This window comes from Eumetopias jubatus, unplaced genomic scaffold, assembly GCF_037043125.1.
Source record: "Eumetopias jubatus isolate StellerSeaLion01/CBP00866 unplaced genomic scaffold, mEumJub1_p1.0 scaffold_9, whole genome shotgun sequence".
NCBI lineage: Eukaryota > Metazoa > Chordata > Mammalia > Carnivora > Otariidae > Eumetopias > Eumetopias jubatus.
The window spans coordinates 108,502,245-108,512,199 of NW_028274815.1; the positions used below are offsets into that span (position 1 = coordinate 108,502,245).

Consider the following 9,955-nt stretch of genomic DNA (forward strand, 5'->3'; position numbering starts at 1 on the left):
ATATATGTTAAGAAAAAAAAAAAAGAAGAAGATAGCAGGAGGGGAAGAATGAAGGGGAGAAAATCGGAGGGGGAGACGAACCGTGAGAGACGATGGACTCTGAAAAACAAACAGCGTTCTAGAGGGGAGGGGGCGGGGGGATGGGGTAGCCTGGTGATGGGTATTAAAGAGGGCACGTTCTGCATGGAGCACTGGGTGTTATGCACAAACAGTGAATCATGGAACACTACATCAAAAACTAATGATGTAATATATGGTGATTAACAATTAAAAAATTTAAAAAATGAAAGCAGAAATATCAAGAAAAGAGAATTTTAAAACTGAAAACAAGATGTTAGAAAGATCATAAGGGTGCCTGACTTCAGCTCAGGTCATAATCTTGGGGTCCTGGGATCCTGCACTACTCGTCCCTTCTCCCTCCCCCTCCCCTTTGCACCTCCCCCCAAGCTCGTGCTCTCTCTCAAATAAAATCTTTAAAAAAATTTTTTTTTAATTTTTTTTAAAGATTTTATTTATTTATTAGAGAGAGTGCGAGAGAGAAACAGCATGAGAGGGGAGAGGGTCAGAGGGAGAAGCAGGCTTCCCGCTGAGCCGGGAGCCTGACGTGGGACTCGATCCCAGGACTCTAGGATCATGACCTGAGCCGAAGGCAGTCACCCAACCAAAAATTTTTTTAAAAATGAATAAAAAATTAAAAGCGAACTTCATTTTCATTGTAATAAGGAAAAGGATACTACCAGAAATGAAAACTACAAAGAGAATATACACCAAAACAGTGATATTTGGATCCTAAGGAGAACCTTGGTGAGGGGGACATAGAACCCTCAGACACTGATCAAGAAACAGTATTCCTGCTTAATAAGGCACAGTACTGGAAGGCCTGTCTCGTGATTCATTGTTAGTAATGAAATCGAAGTCTGTGGACCGAGCATGGGAAAAGGCAGATAATGTCCCCCAAGAGACCCAACCCGAAACCAAAGAACAGCAGGAGAGGCGAAGCTGAAGGTGAAACAGACATGCCATTTCTAATTGTGTATGACCTGTCCTGGGAACCTAGAGGGACCTTCTGGAGGTGAGGCACTGCCAAGAAGGAGGAGAGAGTCATCCCCAGGTCACAGCACAGGGAGTGTAACTAGGTGGACATTGCTATGACCCACACAGAGATGGAGAGCGATGCGTTCCCCAGCAAAGAGTATTCTTAAAAAGATTCGGTGAGGAGATAATGAAGAAAACAAATCCAAATAGAAATTTAATGCTGTTTCACCTTCCTACCCATCCTCAAAACACATTTGAAAATAGCCTCACTGTCTCAAAGGGAAGTAATAATGAGAAAAGAACTAGCTATGAATTTATGAATAGAAACTACAAAGCAAAAAGAGGAAAGGAATATAAGTACAGATGAAGCACACACAGTCTAACAGAAACTATTTAAGGAATCGGACAAACAGATCTCCATACTCAAGCAGATTATAAACATGATTTCAAAAAATTAAGAAGGGCACAAAATATAGATAAAATATTCAAATAACAGGAGGAAAAAAGATTTTTTTTAAAAAATTTTTAAAAAGAAGAAATAAAGGGAAAAGAAAATGGAGCTGATACTTTTTTAAAAAAAAATTTTGGAATTTACCCTAAGGGCATACAGCAAATGGAGAACAAGACCTTTACTTAAGAAAATCTACTACGTCTTGGTAAGAACAGTGAGAATTTGTAGTACTTGAGCCATCACCTGCTACTTCCCTACCTACCCCCAGTTCAATGTAACAAGAAGCTCCACTCCAGCTCACAGGCAAGATCTATAGTATCTCACATCACTAGGGCTAGCCCATCAGTATTTCTTATTCCCTCCCAATTTCACATTGCAGAGCCTAAATTGCAGGTGAGTTCAGCCAAAGAGTCAGGGGCTCCCCACATCCCCCCAGCCACCAAATCATAGGACAGAGTCTCAATATCAAGCAGGTGCCTGAGAATACTGGGGACCCAATCACCTTCATCCCAGTTCACGCACAGCATGAAAGTTCCAGACCAGGAGAAGCTGAGAAGACCAGAGGTCCTGCTTCTACCTAGTGCCCTGCTGATGAATGAGGAATGCTATCCTAAGAAAAAAGACTGTCCCCACCACCTGCTCTGCAGCAATGGCTCAGAGATTTTGCCCAGGGGAGATGCTGGCCATAAGAATAGAGAGGTTCTATGCTCTACTCAAAAAAAAAAAAAAAAAAAAATCTAACATTATTTGAAACAAAGTACAGGGAAGTTCAAGCCTCTCCAAACACTCTTCACAACAGTGGAGATTTTGGTAGTAAACAATTAGGAGGAGGCTGAGAGCCCCACAAGAGCAACAAGCTAAACTAGAGGTCAGCTAGATTACCAGATAGAACCAGGGAAAGAGATAGCTAAGGAGAGCCCTCTTATGGTCAGAACAAACCTCAAAGACTGGCAAGACTGGCATAAAACTACCCCCTGAAAATGGGTCCAAAACTAATTGGATACGGTTGTAGTGCAATCTATGCCCCGGGGCATTGCTGAAAACAAAACAGCAATCCCTCCAACTAGAGGAGCTATCAGGTGGGCGTGCCCTCTGTGACATAACACCAGAAGCTTCACACTGGGAGTGAGGGGAATAGACTTCACTACCGCAGTCCAGACCAGTCACCGAACAAATAAACAAGCCAACAACAACAACAACCGTGGAGGGGGGGATCAATAGCCTGAGTTGCTAAAATATATTCTTGAAAATGCCCAGTTTTTAACAACAACAACAAAATTATGAAACATTCAAAGAAACAGGAATGTTTCTTTTTATGTACCCCCATATACAGGGAGGAAAAAAGCAGACAACAGAAACTGCATGCAACCGGGTGTTATACACAAACAAGGAATCATGGAACACTACATCAAAAAGTAATAATGTAGCTTTGCGCAGTGGCAGTATCGTAGCCAATGAGGTTTAGACGAGGCGCAATTATTGCTAATTGAAAAAACCAATGATGTAATGTATGGTGATTAACATAATAAAATAAAAAGAAAGAAATTGCATGCAAAAGGGAAGGGCCAGATGTGACTTGACAAGGACTTTAAAAGTTACTATAAATATGTTTCAAAAAAGAAATATAGATATATTAATGTTGAAAGCCACAGTTCAGGAAATAAAAAATACCAAAAATCATAATTTAAAAAAAAAACTAGGCATACAGGACAGCTTGATGAAATCACACAGAACTAAAAGATTAAAAAATAATAAAAGACAGACAAGAGGTTTTACCATACATACATATCTAAATTCTCTGAAGAAGAGAATAAGAAAAAGGCAAACAAAAAAAATGAACAGAAATAGGAGAAAAGTTGCCTGAAATAAAGTAGATGTGAATCTTCTGTTTAAAAAAGACTTGTCATGTTTCAAGAAAAACTAATAGAAGCAACACCAATAGTATGTGGTACAGTTACTGAACTTAAAGGAAAATAAAATGATCATATGGACAGTCACATTCTCTGAGTCAGTGAGAGAAAAATATAGTTTAACAATAAAGGTATATTACTCATAAAACCCTTCAATTTGAAAATTTCAAAATAATTTTTAAGATTTTATTTATTTGAGAGAGAGAGAGAGAGAGAGAGAGAGCATGGCAGGGGATCAGCAGGCAGAGGGAGAGGGAGAAGCAGGCTCCCGGAGCAAGGAGCCTGATGCAGGGCTGGACGCTGGGATCATGACCTGAGCTGAAGGCAGATGCTTAACGACCAAGCCACCCAGGTGCCCCTGAAAATTTCAAAATAATTTCTAAGTAACTTAAGATAAAGAGGAACTTAAAATTGAATTTCTAGGTATTGGCAGAAGAATAGACAATGATCAATGAAATGGAATGAAGTTCGCAGAAATAAACCCATACATCTATAGACAATTGATTTTCTACAAGGGTGCACGGCTATTCAATGGGGAAAAGAATATTCTCTTCCACAAATAGTGCTGGGACAACTCAATATCCAAATGCAAAAGAATGAAGTCTTTACCCTCACACTCTATGTAAAAATTAACTCAAAATGGATTATACCTATATATAAGAGTTAAAAAGACAAAACTGTTAGAAGAAAGCAGGGTCAATCTTCCAGACTTTGGATTTGGCAATGGTTTCTTAAACAGAATACCAAAAGCATAGGCAAAAAAAAAAAAAAGAAAGAAAGAAACTGGACTTCATCAGAATTAAAAACTTTTGTCCATCAAAAAGAAAACACACATAACAAGAGAAAATATTTTAAAACAATATATCTGGTAAAGGTCTAGTTTCCAGAAAATAAAAAGGACTCTTAAAACTCAACAATTAAAAAAAAAAAAAAGAAAGAAAAGCCAAAGAACCTAATTTAACAGTGGGCAAAGGACTTGAGTAGACATTTCTCCAAAGAAGATACAAATGGCCAATAAGCTCATGAAAAGATGTTCAACATCACTGGTTATGAGGGAAATGAAAACCGCACCCACAATGAGATATCACTTCACACACATGAGGATGGCTAAAATAAAGCAGACAATAACAAGTGTTGATGAGGATGTGGGGAAACTGAAACCCTCATACATTTACTAGTGGGAATGTAAAGTGGTATACGCTCTGTGAAAACAGTTTGGGGGTTCCTCAGTAAGTTAAACAGAGACTTGCCATATGACTCAACAATTCTACTTCAAAAGAATTGAAAACAGATGTTCAAAAACTTTTATATGAATATTAATAGAAGTACTATTCACAATAGCCAAAAGGTAAAAAAGCCCAAGTGTCCATCATTAGACTGATAAATGGGTAAACAAAATGTAATATTCATACAATAGAATATTATTCAGCTATAAAAGGGAATGAAGTTCAAATACATGCTACAACATGGATGAACCTTGAAAACATTAGGTTAAGTGAAAAAAATTAAGACACAAAAGGCCACATATTGTATGATTCCATTTATATGAAATATCCAGAATTAAGGGACATCCACTGAGGTCAGAAGGAAAGTGAGAGAAGACTAGACAAATTTCCATGTTCCGTTTTGTCTACATAATCAGACATTTGGAGTAGTTTGTACAAAAGATCCCTTCCAGGACAAGCATTTGTCATCATTCTGTACATTAGTACCATCACCATTAACAACAGTCTTTTTTTTCTTTCTTTCTCTTAAGAAATTAAGATCACCTCACATAGGAGTTCCATTTTATACTCTTAGCCTCAAAGAAACATTGGAGATGTGGGCAGACTGCAAATATGAATCTCATCCATTGTTAGGTGACCATGAGGTAGAGTAGTTGGTAATTTTTCTCATATGGTTTCTCCTTCTTCCCCCATGCAAGTGCTTCAATCTCTAAGAAACTTGCCTTCTTAAAAAAAAAAACAAAAGAACAAAAAAACAAAAAAAAAAAACTTGCCTTCTCTCTCTTGATACTTTTCTTTACTCCCTAACTGCTTGAATATAATGGAAATATGAGCCTGACTTGAATGGTGAAAAAAGTCACTGTTGCCAAAAAAAAAAAAAAAATCACTGTTGCTTGGTTTATGCACTTGACAGCACAGAAATGCAAAAGGGAAAACTGATAAGCTAACACATTTTAGTTAAATCAGAAAGTCCATTTTCACCAATTCTACTCTTAGGAGGTCTATCCCCATGGGTTGCAGATCTTATAATCCAACAAACACCTAGCCTGGTACAAAGATAGCTCTGGATTTAGTCAAAGGAGACCGTGTGCCTCTACTTCATCCCCAAATTATCAAAGTCTCAACCAAGAGGTTGGCTTTGGTCAAACACAGAATGTTCACTTTTGCTGCCTCTCAGGAAAATGACCTAGTTTGTATTTGTGATGAGGCTGTGGAAAGAGCCTGTGGCTTCCCCCCTTTTACTTTTCAAAGGCTCTCTGACACTCACCAGGCTCTACAATAGCGCTCAGTTCCAACCCGTTAGATCTGAGACAACTTTACAAAGCCGCATGAGGAAGACAGAGAACAACAGTCCCAGTTTCCCTTTTGCTCTGTGGACAAAATAAAATAAAATTATCTCAGAGGGTGGAAAAACCACATGAACTCGGACTGCTCAAATGATCCAGCACATCCCAGACGACCTGAAACCAACAAGCATCATGCAACACTGGTTATTTATAAGACACAGTCAGGTCAGAAAAAAAGCAACCTAAGCTCATGAAGAAAGCCTGCACCACCGCTGGTGCCAGCCCGGTGCACTGCTCTGCAACGTTCTCGTGCCATTGTTTTGTGATGAATGCACACAGCTCGCGCAGCTTTTCATCGGCTCTTAAATCCACTGCTGCTCAAGCATGAAATATCTTTGGGTTCCATTAAAAAAAAATAAATGTGCTAACAAGCTGTTAAACCACATTTTACAACAAACGCATCAAACTGATGACTTAGCTTCAAAAATATGAACTAACCGGAATAATAAAGGCTTTGTAGAACTTGGATAAATGAAGTGATTACCTCACAGTGAGGGAAATCTGTGGGGCACATCCATGTAATCAAAAAAATAAGTTCCTGGTCCTCAGAGGAGAATTCAAAAACGCTCTGCCTCGCCTCCTGACAGTCCTGAGCCCAAAGGGTTTGGACAGGAGGAAAAACAACACAGGTACAAAAAAAGCAGCGGGCAGGGGTGGGAGAAAGAAAGAAATTCAGTCAGTTCTTTGATTAACAAGACTTCTTGCTGGACTTAAGTACAAACAGCTGCCTGGACTCCAACAGCCAAGCCTAAATCTAAACACTCCACTGTTTACATAACCCAAACTTAATCAAGCAACCATATAATCCACCAATTTAAAGTATCCCTAAGAGTTTCAATGTCATGTTGGTTTTCTCACAAGCCAGTCCGTCAACAAGCGGTTTTAAAAATGCTAGCTCTTCCAGCCCCATCTCCAGCCTTGCAGCTTCTCCGCATGGTCATCCTGCAGGGTTGTTCAGGGGAGAATACTTAGATGACTTGGGATTATAAACCATTTCCTGTTATTCTTCTGTTGGCATCGTGCACAGCACTTGTATAATAAATCCAGAATCCAGACTGTCTGTTTTTCCAAGTTTGGTCTGATAGGGTTTAATATGATAGCAATGTTGTTGCTGAGAAGGAAATACCTTTCTTTATTCTCCCTTGGTACTAAATTCCATAGAAGGTATGCTCTGAGATAGTCAGCTAAAGGTAATTTTCATGAGGAAAAGGATGAGAAAAGGGAAATTATGAGAAAGATACCAAAAAAGAAAAATGCTCATGAATGTTGAGCTAAATGAGGCTGAAAAGTCAAATGCCAACAGAAGCCAGTGACAGAGCAAAAGTAAGAGAAGCCAGCTGGGCCCTGGTGTGGGGGAATAAATACAGATGGGGACCGGGGTAAATCAGAGTTCAGGTACCCCACCTAAAGAAGGTATATGCTACCTAGCTCCAATTCATTTATTAATACCTGTACTGAGCTATAATTCACTACTGTGCATTCAAATTATACAAGCCACTGATTTTTTAGTATAATCACAGATTTATGCAACTATTACCACAATAGCTTTGAGAACATTGTCATCTGCCAAGGAAACCCTGCACCCTTTAAAATCACTCCTCATTTCCCTTCAACCACCGCCCCCCGCCCCGCCCTTAGCCCTGGACAACCACGAATCCACTTTCTGTGTCTATAGATTTGCCTATTCTGGACATTTCATAGAAATGGAACCATATAATATGTGGTCTTTTGTGACTGGTTTCTTTCCCTTAGCATAATGTTTTCAAGGACCCCAACTCATTTTTGCCACATATATAGACCTAATCTGGCCAGATGTTCCAGATTATAAGAGAAGTTGGGAATCTGCATTCTTACGTGAAATTTCCCAATGTTTAAATACTGGCCACTAATTTAAATTAAACACAAACTGTACAGGCTCCCCCTAGGGCAGGCCAAACAAATATATCAACACACTGGATTCACATATGGACCACCATCTTCTTTCTTCTGGGGTTCCTAAGACAAAGGGAGGGAAAAATAAAGAATGAGTCAAGATTAAAGAAAGCAAGAAAGGGTCAAACTCACCCAGGCAAGGAATGAAGACAGGAAGGACTGGAGAGAAGAAATCAGGGACTTCTCAATAGAGATGACCAGATTCATTTTCTGAATCTGGTCAGCAGCCCAAGAAAAGCTCAACAGATTCCTCAAACTTCCACAGCCTCAGCCAGGTTTCTCTTGTTCTGCCCTGGGAGCAAGCCATCGGGGATGTCAGAGAGTGAGTTCACTTTGTCACCCTCATAGACCCTGAAAAAACTAACTCAGGTTGTCTCTAAGAGAACTGAGAGAATCTAGCACCTTTAATGGGATAATTCATTAAAATACTCATTGGTGTTTCCCATTCTCCCTCCCCACCACAGGCATAATGCACATACACACAGACACATGCACACCCCTCACACTGGCCAGGCCCTTTCTGTGCTCTTGCCTTCAGGGATGCTTAGGTTTATGTGGCAGCTGAAAAGGGAAGTCATTCCAGATGATCTTTCTAATTATCCTTGTAAAACCTAAACTCTTGAAGTAATAATGCTAGATGTTCAGTGCACAGGGGAGAGGAGAGAAGAAAGTTTCTAAATAATGGAGAAGCCAAAGGAGTGGAGGAAGAAAGACTTCCTCAGACCGGGAAAAGTGGGGCTAGTCGCTGGTTCCAGGAGAAGCCCATATCACCTACACATGCTGAGAGCAACATGGGAAGACTTCAGAGAAGAATGTCTGGCTATCTAGAAGGATAAGGCTGAAGCTGGATATTGGGGTTACTAATGTGAGTAAAGAATTCTCTTAAATTTATCACAGAAGGAGCAAAAGTGTGTCTTTCAAATTCCATGAGGGCTTAGCCAGATGAGGACATCAGCAATGATCTTTACAGCCTGGAATTGAGAGGGCTCTTGGCTCTACTTCTGGATTAATGTACCAAATCCTGGGAAGATTATTTCAATACTACTACAGCTGATTTGATGGACATCTATTTCTCTAGGAATAGAAATCCCCTTTCTCAGGCCCACCAAATTCAACCCTCTGTCAAGACTGAGTTCTTCATAGGACAACTTTATAGGGCTGGGCAAACTATCTGTGTGAGTTTGGGGAGAGAAACAGTGACCTGAACCATATCTGAAAGCCTGTCACCTTCTACTCAATGACCCTAAGTCTGACACTGAGGACCCCAGTGATTTTCTTTACTATCTGGGATTTACTGTCTTTAGGAATTTCCTCCTGTAGGTTTGCACTGAGTTTAACTTGGGTAAAATTCAAGGCATTTTAAAGGTGTTTATTGTCTACAAATCATGTGCCAAGATAAGGTCAAGGAAGGCATGAACTCTGCCTCAAGAGAAGTCACAGTGAGACAAGAACTATATACATTTCACTACAATTTGATTAGTGGATATCATTAACACTAGCCAAGTGCTAATAAGGTACATTCCACTAAAAAGAACCTAGGATGTTATCCCCAAATAAAAATCTTACCAAGTAATATTTTAAAGTTTATTAAATTTAAACATTTTTAATAAGGAAGAATTAGATTTATTACCATAGACAAGTTAAACAAAAAAACAGAATTGAATGAATAGTTGTATATCTTTAAACCATGTAGGTATAGTATGTATCTTTATTGTAAGAATATATTGAACATCAGGGGGCCTGGGTGGCTCAGTTGGTTAAGTGTCAGACTCTTGATTTCAGCTCAGGTCATGATTTCAGGGTTGTGAGATCAAGCCCCATGTCAGGCTCTGCACTCAGCGGGGCGTCTGCTTGAGATTCTCTCTCTGCCTTTCCCTCCGCTCCTCCCCAGCTCAGGTGCTCAGTCTCTCTCTAAAATAAACAAATAAATCTTTAAAAAAAAAAAAGAATATATTGAACACTGAGTAAACTTAAGTTCATATTGGGTTATAATGGAAATGTCAAGAAATGACAAAATATAGAAATTGCAAAGGCCATAGTCTCTGGAAACAACAA

At 39.4% G+C, this 9,955-nt stretch overlaps 1 pseudogene; it reads left to right on the top strand.

Moving 5' to 3' along the window:
- Positions 1–2,911: 2,911 nt before the first annotated feature.
- Positions 2,912–3,015, top strand: LOC114216440 (U4 spliceosomal RNA; annotated as a pseudogene).
- Positions 3,016–9,955: the final 6,940 nt, after the last annotated feature.